This window comes from Heptranchias perlo, chromosome 21 (genome assembly GCF_035084215.1).
Source record: "Heptranchias perlo isolate sHepPer1 chromosome 21, sHepPer1.hap1, whole genome shotgun sequence".
In the NCBI taxonomy this organism is placed as follows: domain Eukaryota; kingdom Metazoa; phylum Chordata; class Chondrichthyes; order Hexanchiformes; family Hexanchidae; genus Heptranchias; species Heptranchias perlo.
This window is the reverse complement of record NC_090345.1, coordinates 22,219,477-22,234,759: the sequence shown is the minus strand read 5'-3', so window position 1 is coordinate 22,234,759 and position 15,283 is coordinate 22,219,477. Positions and strand designations below refer to the sequence as shown.

Genomic DNA, 15,283 nt, shown 5'->3' with positions numbered 1-15,283 from the left:
TTTTACGTTGATAGAGTTGCGTGACAAGTAACTTATTCACAATAAGTGCTATTCTGTAAGCTACTAGAAGGCTCATAAGAGATTGATTTTTTTCCCACCTTCCCATATCCTTGTCAAGCTTGTAATATGAGGGTACCACTGTCTTACCACACCAGTGCAACACTAGACCATAACCTCCAGTAAATTTCTCTTTTGCAGTCCGTATTAATTTGTGTGCACTTTTGTCTTATGTGCAATTTTGTCTTATGTGCTCAAATAATTTTCAGTACTATTCAACAAATTTAGCAAAAAAAAATACAGATTTAAGATAAGACCTGGATTCAGAATCTACAGGAAGACTTTGGTGAACAGTTATGACATTGCTTTCTCATGGGATATCTAGGATTTTGCCCTATCCATAAAGCTGCACAAACATTTGAAACCCAGTGCAATTAGAGCACATGTAGAAACTATATTTGTGTTCAAAGAGGTTTAGCTTTTTATATTCAGAATTATGAAAGGGCCATGGAAAACTATCGGTCGGTATCTTTAGCCTAGAATTTGAATGTGTTTTGTACAAGCTAATGTTTCCTTCCTTTGATCCTATGGCTTGATGCTACATGGAAATGCTGACATGGGAAGCTGCTATTTTGTTGAATTTATTGTTGGTCAGAATTTCTCAGCTCTTCTCATTTGGCTTCAGATCAAAGTAGTAATCAGATCTCAAGCAAAATCTGTGCCTACCTGTTTTCTGTTTTGTGGTATGACTATGTAGTATGTAATCAAAATATTATTTCAAGTTTACTTCAGCGTCTCAGTCTTTTATTTGTTTATTTCAAGTAAAAAGGAGATTTTGGTTTCATTGCCCTACAGTTCATTGGTTAGGCTGAAGTTAAAATGTTGTATCCAGTTTTGGGCATTCTGATAATGATGCCAAGGCCACGGAGTGGGTACATGAGAGCTTTGGTAAGAAGATTGAGATGAGAGGCTTTAGTTATAGGGAGTAACTAGGGGTTCTTTTCATTAGTACAGAGAAGGTTAAGAGCAGATCTGATAGAGCTATTCAAAATTATGAAGGGTTTAGATGAGGTAAATGGGGGGAAATTATTCTCACTGGTCTGTAAATCACTAACTAGAAGGAATAAATTTATCATCATCACCAAAAAAGAAAGGGACAAAATTCATTTTTTTTAATGCAGAGAATTTAGAACATGAAATGCCCTGCCAGAAAAAGTGGTGAAAAAGGGTGGTGAATAAATAATTGAAAAGGAAAAAATTAAAAGGCCTGGGGAAATGGACAGGGAAATGGCATTAAATAGATGGCTCTTTCAGAGAGCCAGCAAAGAGACCTCAGCGGAATGGCCTCCTATGGTGCTATAAAATTCTGCTTTCCTTGATGTTAGTGATGTGTTTTATTGATTTATTTTTTTGTTTCCCCACCCCCCCCCCCCCCCGGCCCAAGTTGGATCGCCTGACTTGTTTATGGTATGTGGGAAATTAAGTAAGTCGAGAGTCAGAATTGCTACATCTAAAGTTGAGCATAAAACTCTTCTGTCTTGACAGCGAAGAGTGTAGTAGTCCATATGAAATACTGTGGCACTTTGTGTGGCCTAACACTAATTGATGTTTTTCTAAAGGACTTCTTTTCAAAAAGCACTTTGTCATTATTGATAGGGTGTAAAGTCCAATAGAAATAATGTTTGGGTTAGAAATATATCTCTGCACACTACATTTGAAAAGTAACATGTATGCTGATAATAAATTGCATCTTGTGAAGGAAAAGAATAAAGTCCTTTTAAATATGACCACTAACATTAGGTGTAAAAATTCACAGCTGCTAACTCATTTTGTGAATGCGGGAAAGCAACTAATAACATTGTGCAGTGTTATTGAGACAGGAACTGTAGTTGTGAATTAGAATCATAGAATCATACAGCACAGAAGGAGGTCATTCGGCCCATCGTGCCTGTGCCGGCTCTTTGAAAGAGCTATCCAATTCATCCCACTTCCCTGCTCCTTTCCCAATGTGGATGGATTTCTATGCTCCCAGCTGACCAAAAAACAGGTTTTGTGAAGCAGTCCACATATTGCACAGAAAGTTCACTTTGTCTCCTCATGATACATTGACATTGAATGCTCCACATCACCAGCAGTCAAAAATGTTGCTTTCAGAGTTAAACCCATACCCTTTTATTTCTAAAATTTACATTAAGAAAGGCAAACGCTCGATGTTTCAACACTTTAAACCACAAAAACATTACACGCTGCGCTCACGTGCTACACCCCTGTTACTCTAGATCGTTAAAAGGTATGCAATGTGTACCTATCCTTTTTTTTCATATGGACCGACAGGTATAACGTCTTGCTAATTGAGAGGTTTTTTGAACAGTTCATAAACACAGACTCAGAGCATCAAATAGTACAGCCCAAGTTGCAGTTACATTAATACGTCTGAGTTTACTGCAAAATGGTTTCTGCTTTGCAGCCATGCAAAAGTAACCATATAATCCAGTGTCAGGCTACGGAGTGAAGCATTGCGAGACCCCCTTGAGAAAGCCTTCTCTTCGCTCATGGGTCTCTCAAGTTCTTTCAAATCATATAAAGTTATATGCAAATTTTTGTAATGTTCTGAGACTCTGGATGTTGTTGCTTATTGCTCAAAGCACCTAAAATATAATGGCCAGGAGCAGAGCTCTCCTGCCCCCAAGAGTTCAATCCGATTCAAGTGCTGCTGACTATAAATCAATTCTATCCTTACTAGTCTCAGACTGGTAACTGCACTATAAATGGAACCTCAATCTATCTTTACATCATGAGCCCCATCACTAAACTCTCTGTACCAAGTAATTCTCACCAGTTAACCCAATCAAATCTTTTTTAAAGCATTAAAATAAACATAATATATTTAATAGTGGACAATAGCATTTATTTGAGAGTAACCAGGATATAGCACCTATGTTTGCTTTTTTTTAAAAAAAATCATTTTTAACATAACTATTTACCAATAGTGGAATGACCTGAATTTATTTTCAGTCTTCACTTGGTGTAGATCATCTTATTTGTCATCTTTTTCATCAAAACAAATATCACAATGTTAATTTTTCAGAGCCACATGTCCAGACTCCCCTGAGTTATGAAGTCTTTTTCTGTCAAGTCCCTCTTATTTACCCTGTATGGTTTTCAATTCGTCAAATTGATAGGGTTATTTGCTTTCCCCACCTGAAGACAAGTATTTCAGCTGAGAAAACAGACTTGAAATAATGCTTAAATGGGCTGCAGTGATGCCCTAGATGACGGATAAGTACACTGAACTGAATGTTTTATTGGATGTAAATTATTTATTGTTACCAGGAACTTGAAACTTTCTAAAAGGATATTTTGTCTTTTCCTTTGGAATCTGTAAACAGTGAAGACAGCAGATTATATAAAAGGAACTGTGAGCTTTACTCAGCCATTCTGCAAACAAATCACATTTTTCTACCTATTGAGTAATATTCCTATTCTGTTTTGCAGAGGGATAGCACTGTAAAAATTGATTTGCCCGTCACAAGTTTGGAATATATGCAAATAGTCTTATATCATTTAATAGAAAATATAAATTTAAAGGCTGTTAGAAAAGCAGTCAACAAACAACAGAATAACTTCAACATGTTGCAAAATGTGTAACCCTTTGAAGAGTGAACACTGATTCAGTTTTCAGAATTTGTACATGTCTTTTCTTCCCTTTCATTACTTCATATTCCACTGATTTTCGTGGCGTTGCCCAAAGTTCCTGAAAATCATGCCTTTGGGCTTTCCTTCACTTTCATATCCAGATGTTTCTGCCAATGATTCTTCCACGGATCCAGCATTGACGAGGCCTCATATTAATGACTCCCTCTGAGATTCCATGGAATAATTGGATTGAACCGCCTATGAAACTCCATTGTTGTCAGCTGAGGTAGATAATAAATCAACATCAAATTATTTCATAGTCTCCAAAAAGACAGGGGACTCCATCCTATTAGACCTCAGGGTCCCAAATCTTCCTAACAGAAGAGAAATTCATGACCATGTTACTACAGTGTTTCTAGCAGCTTAAAGGATTATTTTTTCCGTATCACCATTTGGGAGTGCTGCCGGCTGTTTCTCAGGTTCATTTTCAAGGGGAAAAATAATCGGTGTAAGGCACCCCCTTTTAGTCTCTCCTCAGCACCCAGGGTGCCTCTGTAGTCAGTGTGTCTCAGGATTCAGCATCTCCACGTACATATTTACCTGGATGAGTGGCTCTTCACAGCACCATGCCTAAGATCTATCACCAGTGCAAGTACTTGGAATGTGATTGATAGTCAATTATGAAAAGTTCAAGCTACAAATCAAATTCAGGTCTGCCTGGCGTATAAATTAATTGGAACTAAGGGCAATAAGGTCATGTGGTCACAACACTACAGTGGTCTGTTACATTAATAAGTGGTGGGGGGGGGGTGGTGATGGTGGTGAGGAGAAGAAACTCATTTCCCTTCCCTTTGTGAAGATGCAGTCCTACTTGTATACTGTTGTCCGAGTCATCATTTATTCTGTTTGGCTCAGAATTTAGCCAAGGTAGACAGTATAGTGGTAAATTTTCTCAGTTGTTTCACAGTTCGCTCTCATGACCGGAAGATTAATCCCGGATACTTAAGAACATTTTCAAGAATTGTAGACAGAGAGAGAAAGGCCTGCGTGCCTCTCCACATAACTATCAGCTCTTGTATTTCTGCTCAAAAACAGAGTCTATGCCAGTCTGGAGATTGGGCAGTCTCCTTTTCCTGAAGACAAAGGATTCTGCATGTGCTTCCTCCAGTCCCCTGGATCCCACAGGTAGTTCAAAAGATATTAATATTCTTGTTAGGGTGGTCCTTAAGATTAGTCCAGAGTTCTTACCTATGCAAATAACCATTTTCACCTGGTTGAAGAAATTGTCCCACTGTTTTATCTGTTGCCACACAAGCAGCCACAGTACTGGAATGTTGCTTCCACTGTGTGGGTGCTTGTCGAACCCTAAGTTATTGTGTGCTTTTCACAAATAAATATAAGCAGTCTCAATGGTCATTTGTTTTCTACAGTGCAAGCCAGTGAGGAAGCAATGCATAACCAAATAGATGGTTGAGCGCATCTTATTATGCAGTTACCATCTTGCAGGGAAGAAGCTCAGGAACCAGATTTAAGGTGATGCTACCTATTTCACAACTACTGTTCCAGTTGATTGCTTATGCAAGGCTGCCACAAGATGAAAAGAACTTGATTTATGGATGTAGTGATGCAAAGGATGTCCTTCTGGGACAATGGAGAGCATTTGAAAGTAGCCCCAGATAAAATGTGCACGTTTAGTGAAAGAGTGACCTTAGTAGTCAGTAATATTTTCCAATTGGCACCAGCACTGATGCCTGTTTCAGATGAGTCTTATGATCACAACTACGTAAAAGCAAATAGATTTGCTTACGTGGGAAGTGTTCACAACAGCACGAGAGCTGAATATCAAACTGGAATGCAGAATTTGAATGCAGTGCAGCAAGATGTTGAAACTGGACCATCTTCCCACCCCTGAAATAGGTTAAATCATCTGATGGTCATGTTGATGCTTATATTCCAGTAAGACCCTGATAAGAGCAATGGAGAATCAAAAATTACTTTTCATTACTATTGTTCAAATGGATATGTATGTAGTCGTAGAAGTCAGAACAAAATAACAATGCTGCAAATAGTTCAAGTTGTTCCCTCTTAAATCGGCAATTCAAAAGAGCAAGGATACCTACTGTCTAGAGTGGGCACTAGAAATACACCAGAAACTTGACAATAGAAGTGTAGATTAAAAGCTGCGCGAGCACAGCGAGCACAGCGAGCACAGCGAGAGCGGCGGGATGTAAAACGCGGCAGCGGTGCAGGCCCGAGATTAAAAGTAGCAAGAGGTCATGGAGAGCGGCAGGGATATAAAGCCCGGCGGCTCGGGACCCGGGTATAAAGGAGCAGAGGAGAAGGCTCAGCGAGAGCATCAGGGATATAAAACCTGGTTTCCCGGGGACTGTGGTATAAAGGAGCAGTAGAGAGGGAGAGAGAGCAAAAAGTAATCAAGGAGTGTTGTCACAGGACAGCAGGTAGGTGATCGGTTGGTGAGTATTACCAGTTTTTTTGCTCTCTAAGCTAGGACAGTGGTTTAAACTAAGAGCTGGGAAACTATAACTATTACTTTATTAAATTAATAACTTAAACTAGATAAACTAATTAGTTAATAAAACTAAAAATATCGAGCAAATAAAAACTTCAACTAATTAAATATGTAAAACAAGATTAGATACGGCTGGCAGGGCAGATGTTGTGTCGTAACTGCAGCATTTGGGAGTTTGAGGAGACCAGTGAGATCCCGAGCAATCACATCTGCAGTAAGTGTCTGCAACTCAAGGAACTTTGGTTCAGAGATGTTGAGCTGGAGTCTGAGACATTGTGATGCATTAGGGAGGGGGAGAGTTATCTGGACACTTTGATCCCAGAGGCAGTCACACCCCTTAGGTTAGGTAATAGTTTAGATTTAGTCAGTGGTCAGGGACAGAATGATGTGACTGTGAGTCAGGCAGGTATGGGGACCCAGGATGCAGTGATAGAGGAGCTTCAGCCTTTGACCTTGTCCAACAGGTACAAGGTATTTGCTACCTGTGTGGATGAGAACAAAGACTGCAGGGAGGATGGGCAAACTGACCACGGCACTGTGGTAGAGGAGGCCATTCAAGTGGGGGGAGCAAAAAGGAATGTGGTAGGGGATAGTATAGTCGGGAGATAGATACTGGCCACGACCAGGAGTCCCGAAGGCTGTGTTGCCTGCCCAGTGCCAGGGTTAAGGATATCTCCTCGTAGCTGAATAGGAATTTGGAGCATGAGGGGGAGGATCCAGTTGTTGTTTATGTAGGAACCAACAACATAGGTAGAACTAGGAATTAGGTTCTGTTGAGGGAGTTTGAGGAGCTACAGCCCAAATTAATAAGCAGAACTTCAAAGGTAATAATCTCTGGATTACCACCTGAGCCACGTGCAAATTGGCATAGGGTCAAACAGATCAGTGAGTTAAATGTGTGGCTCAAAGAATGGTGTGAGAGACAGGGATTTTGATTGGGAAAAGAGGGAGCTGTTCCGTTGGGACAGGCTCCACTTAAACCGGACTGGGACCAATGTCCTGGCGAATCGAATAACTAGGGCTGTAAATAGGGCTTTAAACTAAAAAGTGAGGCGGGGGGAGGGTTCAGGTAAGGGTAAATTTATAAATCTAAAGAGAAAAGTCAAAGGCATAGAGCAGTGTAGCGATTTGGGTCAAGATAAGCGTGTCAGGAAGGGATAGTGCATCAGTGAATAAGGTTAAATCAGGGAAAAATAGTAAACTATTAAAATTAAAGGTGCTTTATCTGAATACACAAAACATTCGTAACAAGATAGATGAATTAATGGCACAATTAGAGATAAATTAGCCATTATTGAGACATGGTTGCAAAGTGACCAAGATTGGGAACTAAGTATTCTAGGGTACTTGACTTTTTGAAAAGACAGACAAAATGGAAAAGGAGCTGGGGTAGCCCTGATAATAAAGGATGACAAAGACAGTAGTGTGAAAGGATCTTGGCTCAGAAGATCAGGAAGTAGAATCAGTATGGATGGAGATAAGAAATAACAAGAGGCAGAAAACACTGGTGGGAGTAGTTTATAGGCCCCCTAACAGTAGTTATACTGTTGGACAGAGTATTAATCAAGAAATAAGAGGAGCTTGTACCAAAGGTAATGCAATAATGGTGGAGGACTTCAATCTTAATCTAGATTGGGCAAACCAAATTGGCAAAAGTAGTTTGGAGGATGAGTTCAGGGAATGCATTTGAGACAGTTTCCTAGAACAATACGGCGTAAAACCAACCAGGAAACAGGCTATTTTAGATCTTGTCTTGTGTAATGAGACAGAGTTAATGAGTAATTTCATAGTAATGGATCCTCTGGGGCAGTGATCATAACATGATAGAATTTCACATTGAGTTCAAGGGTGATGTACTTAAGACCAAAACTAGTCTTAAACTTAAACAAAATCAATTACATAGGTATGAGAGGCGAATTGGCTAAGGTTGATTGGGAAATTCGATTAAAAGGTATGATGGTAGATAAGCAATAGTGGACATTTAAAGAAATATTTCATTATTCTCAACGAATATACATTCCATTGAGAAGTAAAAACTTCATGGGAAAAGTGATCCATCCATGGCTAACTAAAGAAGTTAAGGATAGTATTAGATTAAAAGAAGAGACTTATAATGTTGCCAAGAAGAGTAGTAAGCCTGAGGATTGGGAGAGTTTTAGAAACAAGCAAAGGATGACCAAAAAATGGATAAAGAGGGAGAAAATAGAATATGAGAGTAAACTAGTAAGAAATATAAAAACGGATTGTAAGAGCTGCTACAAAGGAAGAGAGTAACAAAAGTAAACGTAGGTCCCTTAGAGGCCGTGACAGGAGAAATTATAATAGGGAATAAGGAAATGGCAGAGATGTTAAACAAATATTTCACAGTGGAAGACACAAAAAACATACCAGAAATAGTGGGGAACCAAGGGTCTAATGAGAGTGAGGAACTTAAAGTAATTAGTGTTAGAAAAGAAAAAGTTCTGGAGAAATTAATGGGACTAAAAGCTGACAAATCCCATGGACCTGATGGCCTATATCCTAGTGTTCTAAAAGAGGTGACTGCAGAAATAGTGGATGCATTGGTTGTGATCTTCCAAAATTCCCTAGATTCTAGAACGGTCCCCGTGGATTGGAAGGTAGCCAATGTAACGCCGCTATTCAAGAAAGGAGGGAGAGAGAAAACAGGGAACTACAGGCCAGTTAGCCTGACATCAGTCGTCTGGAAAATGCTGGAATCCATTATTTCTTATGTTCTTAGATGGAATTCACAGCTTCACAGGGTAATTACGGATGAAGAAGGCCATTTGGCCCAACTTAGCTCATCCGTTCAGAAATAACCTACTGTCCTCTCATTGAGGCACCAAATTGTTAAATAATTCTAGGGTTTTTGCCTCCATCTTCTATCCAGATTCGTTAAGGCGTTTTGTGTAACCTTTTTATATCTGGAAACAAATATGGTACAAGAGCGATGATGCATTTGGATTTGTTGGGGCATTTAGGTACTGTACGAGGGAAGTTCGCTCACTTTGCAGTTTTTTAAGCACGGTTCTGTCTTGTTTGATTTGGATCATGCTAGATGAGGTGGAATTTCCTGGTAGTTTTTGAAAGGACATAATCTGGCCTCTGTTGAGAAGTTAATGTGGTCTGCTGATACCTTTATGGCAACAGATTCATCACCCGATTGTGGTAAATGCATCTTGGAGTTCCTCACTGTTAGATTGGGGAAAGGATTGGTAATCCCTGTGGGATTTTCAGAAAAATGCAGACCTCTTCCCAGAAAGATAATGTTGGCCCACATCCACCATGTGTCACTGACCTCAGTTTCCCAATATTCACCCACCCAAGGTTGCCACCTATCTTTCCACCTCCCTTACGCTAGCCATAGAGGCAAACATTATAGCAAGCTTGAGCTCCATGGGGAATTACAACCAAGAACCAGGCCTGTTCCCACAATCGTTGGCTGGGCATGTAGGCCCAGGCCTTTGAGTCAACTCCACCCATGCCAGCTATGGATGATAAAGCACTCATTTGTTAGGTGTGTGGTCATCCTAATAATGGCACAGTTGATATCATAAAGGCACCAGAGCTGTTGGATATAGCCTGTTCTTTTTCAGGTAACATGCTAATGCTCGAATGCAGGCAAGGGCTATGTGGCCGGTGCTTCAGAGAGATAGCAACATTTAAATAGGGTGAAAAGAGTGGTTTTCAACCTTCTATTGTTCAGAAACTTAATAGCAAATTTGATACTAGCTTTCCCTTTGCTACATCAAACCTCAGAGAATTTGATTTGTAGTACAATGGGCTCTTAAATTTGGAAAGGTATTTGTGACCAATTCAAGTAGTTGTTTATGGTGAAATCTTTTAACATCACAGTCAACTATATTCATTCAAGGCAGTCACTTCATTATGTAACAGGGGCCAATTGTGTTTTTTTGTGGGGATAGTAGCCAAAACCTGTTTAAAAATAGGCATTATTAAATTGATTAATTCTGTAAATTAATGGCACTCATCATGGTAGTTCTTTTCTGAGTAGTTTTTTAGTTGGCAAAAACTAGATACAGTACAATAATTTGTAACCATTGTCACACACTTCTTTTTGTTCGCACTTTAATTCTCTTCAGTATCTAGTGATAGGAGTAGGGTTCCCAGTTCTCCTGGACACTGCTGTGAGCAACTCAGAAGAATAATTACTCCAGCTGGACTCTCAACAAACAGCAGGGTGACAACGCACCCAGGATGCAATGTGGCCCTGGCACATGCGTGCTCTAACTGGTAAAACTACACTATGGAAAGAGCAGTTCTGGAGCGCAAAGGATTGTCGGAATTGTGGTTACCATTATTGACCAATTGCAGCAAGGATTGATGTGTTGGACGACCAATGGCATGAACTTAGGTTGGGGTGGTTGGAGACGAGAGGTCACATGCTGTAACCTCCTGGAATACAATCCAACCAGCGTTGGTAATCCTAGATATGAAGGATCTTTCTCAAATGTGTGCATTCTGAAAAGGCTGCTGCATGTGATAGGTTTTGTCAAGCAGCAAACTGTAAACAAGGACCAAATATAGAGTAGACATTATGGCTCTTGTAGTTGCAAAATATGGAGAGAAGTGCTATCATGTGGAGGTAGTCTTAAGGAATCCTGGCAGAGAAAATACTCGTTGTTTAGTAACCATAGTATGTTTGTTACAAGCTGTTATGTTCACTCGTGCACGGTTTTGATCAACATCTTTATAAAATAGACCACAAGCATCAGCACACCTTGGAGAATTGAACAGATTAAACATATGGAATTTAAAGCAAGAAATTAATTCCTCCAAATGAATGCTTAGTTTTAAGCTGTATATTTGTAACGATTTCTCAAACAAAGTTCAATCTAGTTGACAAAGGTGGCCTAGGATAGATGAGCATTAGTGTGGTAGAATGCTAGGGTTTGAGCTTGACTGTATCAGTAATATTAATTAGACTGATTGATCTTGGTGAATCAGCTCATAATGAGGTCCCTGCTGAATACGCCACTAAAATAAGTAATGGTATATATACTGCAATGGGAAAATACTTTGAGCAACATCAAGTATAATGGATCACAAACACCTTAGGAACTGTCCGGAGGCTACACCTTGTTAGTTGTTTTCACATTTGAAAGCTGGTTAGCTCCATTGTTGCAGAGAAATATTTTTGAGATGTTCAGAAACTGGGTCACTTGATGGTGTATTAACACCCTTTCATGAAGTTTGAAGCTAATTTCATTCATGGAACAGCTAGAACAGCATGCTCCGAACACACTGGGGTGAAATTAAACTTTGGTGGGGGCGCAAAACGGGCAGTAGCAGATTGGCCAGCAGTTATGCACTCCGCTCAATTTTCCTCTCCATTGGAATCCAATTTTTTTACTTTCCATCTAATTTTCTTCTCATCTCTCCCAAAAGGAAGATTTGCATTTATATAGCACCTTATCACATCATTTAAGAATGTCTCAAAGTATTTCACATAACAATTTGCATTAATTAGTGCCTTCAATGCAATAAAATATCTAGGAGACTTCACAGAGGTGGAAAAAGGGTATCAAAGAGTCGCAAGGAAAATTTGGGGGAGGTGACTGAAGGCATGATCAAAGTAGATTTTGAGGAGCCTTTTGAAATCGAGCTGAGAGTTTACAGCAATGACATGTATTTATAAGTGCTTGTATTGTAGAACAAAGTCCCAAAGCGTTTCACAGGCTTAATCAAAAAATAGACAGAGGCAAAAAAGGAGATATTAGAGGGGGGACCAAAGATTTGATCAAAGAGATGGGTTTTAAGAAGGGTCTTAAGGGAGCATAGGAAGTGAATTCCAGAGCATGAGGCCTAGGCAGCTGATCCCCAATAGTAGGGAGAAGGGAGGTACAAGAGGCCAGAGTCAGAGGGATGGAAAGTTTGGGGGTGTTGTACGGTTGCAGGAGGTTATAGAGATAGGGAGGGCATGACCATTAAGGGATTTAAACATTAGGATGAGAATTTTAAATTTGAGGTGTTGAAGAACTGGGAGTCAACATAGACCACCAAAGACAGCAGTGAGAGCTGAGCAGACTTGGTGCGAGATAGGATACAGACAGCAGAATTTTGGATGAGCTGAAGTTCAGGGAGGGTAAAGGATGGGAGGCCGGCCAGGAGAGCATTGAAATAGTTGAGTCTGCATGTGACTAATTTGTGGATGAGGGTTTTAGTGGCAGAGGCAGGTGATATTAGGGAGGTGGAAGTAAGGGTCTTTGTGATGGAGAGGAAATTGGATTGGAAGCTCAGCTTGGAGTTGAATAGGATGCTGGGGTTACGAACAGTCTGGCTAAGCCTGAGTTTGGGTGATGAGGGCAAGGGAGTCTGTGGTGGGGGCCCAAGATGATAGCTTCGGTATTCCCAGTGTTTAGCTGGAGGAAATTGGGATTCGTTCAAGATGGAATGTCTGACAAGCAGTCTGACAACACAAAGACAGTGGAGGCGTCGAGAGGCAGAGCTGGATGTCATCAACGTACTTGGGGAAGCTGACCCTGTGTTTGAGGATGATGTTGCCAAGGGGCAGCGTGTACATGAGGAAGAGGAGGGCGCCATGGATAGATCCTGAGGGAATATATTGTAGAACGTAGGGTTAAAGAGGCTGGAGTGCCTGTCACCAAAGGAGAAGATGAGGTTGTAAAGGAAGCCAGAATTGCAAGATCAAAGGTCATGTGCTGGAATGCAGAGGTGGAGGAAGTGGCAGGAGCAAGGCCACGGAGAGATTTGAAAATTATGAAAATTTTGCATTCAGTGGTTTGGGAGACTGGGAGTCGGTGGATAGCAAGAATAGGGACAGTGAAGATGGGGACTTTGTTTTAGTGGTGTTAGTGGAAGAATGGATGTTGGCCATCACACAGAGAGTTCTGTGCTCTTCAAACCGTCCATGGAATCTTTTAACATCCACCTGTACCATTGGAACAGGCAGGCGGAGGTTCAGTTTAATGCATCAAAAAAAGCTGCATTTCCTGTTACAGCATAGTTTCATAGGTTCTGGCAACCCTCCAGTACCTCACCCAAGTGGCAATCCAGACAATGCATGTCAGTGAGCTATTTGACTATGAGGCCATCATAGTGAAGGTCAACTTGATCATTTCAACTAATTTTGGAAGAAAGAATGGAACAGTTCAACTTAAAAACATATGTCAGTTGTGCTCCATGGTTGGCCTTGTGGAAGCATAAATGAGCAAAGCACAAATGGGCCCTCCCAACCCGTTTTCTATGCCTTCCCATGTTTCTCTGTCAAGACTGGCAAACTCATAAGTCGATCAACAAGAACTCTGGTCTCCTGGTTTGGATGAAAAATCTTTTTAAACATTTATTATTTTAAATGATGTCAGAACATGTTTTATATACACATTACTGTAATTGCTTGGCATCAGCTCAATTGAAATCTTAACCCTTTCCTACCTACTTGTCCAATGTTACTTTCCTGGTCTCTAGAATATAGCCTACTCTAAACAAATCAAATTCACAAAATGTCTAATTTTAATAGTAATGCTTTCGTTAAAATTAAGACCTGCGTGACAGCTAATAAATGCCTATAGCTGCCTTGGGGAAACTGAAAGAGGCTCTCCTCAGATTTTTTTTATGAAGGGTTCAACCCTTTTTAAAACCTATAATTTTCCAAAGGAATGCATTTTTATTCCATTCCTAATCCTATAATTAGCTTCAACTGATGAGAGGTTAGAAAACATTTAATGTTAATTATGTTTAATCCATTTACATGAAATTTGTGTTTACCCATACCACTGTATCCAGTTCTGATTCAGAAAGCTTTTTTTCGCACATTATGCCCAGAAGAGGTGTTAGAATTAGGGCTTATTTTTAGAATTAAAATATTTTAGGGAATTGTGATCAATGCAACATTCTTGTTCAGTCTTGTGAACGCTTTATTTTAAATGTTAGATACCGATAACAATCGGGGATAAGGAGGGAATAACAGAATTGGAGGAATTACAGAACTGAAGTATGAGGAAGTCAAATTAATATTGGTAGAAATATTGGGAAACAGCCACAACTTGCATTCATATAACACCTGTAACATAAAGAAACATCCTAAGGTGCTTCACAAATAAGTGAAAGGAAACAAAACACTGGCAGGAGGGTGACCAAAAGCTTGATTGAAGAGATTGATTTTGAGATTTTGTTACAGTGGAGAGAAAGAAGTAGAGATGTTTCAGGAGGGAAGTAAAGAGAATAGGATCAAGCAGCTGAAAATTCTGCAACCAATGGTGGGAAAAGGGAGTCAAAGGAATGCAGCCACCTGGAGGGGACGTAAGGCTGAAGGAGAATGCAGAGAGTGGGGGTGAAACAATAAAGGGATTTATAGACTAGGATGAGGATTTTAAATTGAATGCATTAGCAGGCCATGGAGCCAATGTAGGTCAATGAGGGTGAGCTGATGGGTCAATGGGACGTAGTTTGGGGCAGGATGCTGATGGTTGTATTTTGCACCAGTTGAAGTTTGTGGAGGTGAAGGATGGGAGGCCAACAAGGAGACTGTCTGGGGGTGACCAAAGCAGGGCAGCGGAGCGAGTTGAGGTACAGGTTGAGGTGAGCAATGTTGTGGAGGAGAAAATAAGTAGTCTTGGTGATGGATAGGATATGGGGTTTAAAACTTCAGTACATGGTCAAACAGGACACCAAGGTGGCGAATAAACTGCTTCAGCCTGAGAGTGTTTCCTGAGAGGGGCATGGAGTCAAGGGAGCAAAGTTTGTGGCAAGAACCGAAGACTATGTGTGTGATCTTCCCAATGTCAAGTTTAAGGAAGTCGTGGCTCATCCAAGAATTGTTGTCGGGCAAGCAATCTGACATTAAGGAGGCAGTCAAGGGTTGAGAGAGGTGGTGGAATCGTAGAGCTGAGTGCCATCAGCTTACAAGTGAAAATTGCCCCCATACCTGACTGGTGGTGTCGCTGACTGGTAGCATATGGATGAAGAAGAGGAGCGTGCCCACTGGCAAACTCTGGAAGTGATGGAGAGGGAAGAGAAGCCATTGTTGGAGATGTACTGACTGGTTTCATTCCTACCTAACAGAATGCATTCAATGGCAGTCCATTTGACCTGGACAGTAGAAGGGAAGCATTGGAGGTGGGTGGTGTAGTCACTAAT

The 15,283-nt window shown here is 40.5% G+C and overlaps 1 protein-coding gene across 9 annotated transcripts in view; it reads left to right on the top strand.

Moving 5' to 3' along the window:
* LOC137340046 (arginyl-tRNA--protein transferase 1) overlaps nt 1-15,283 on the top strand; it is a 200,275-nt gene that overhangs the window by 171,052 nt on the left and 13,940 nt on the right. The gene's annotated exons all lie outside the window — the stretch shown is intronic.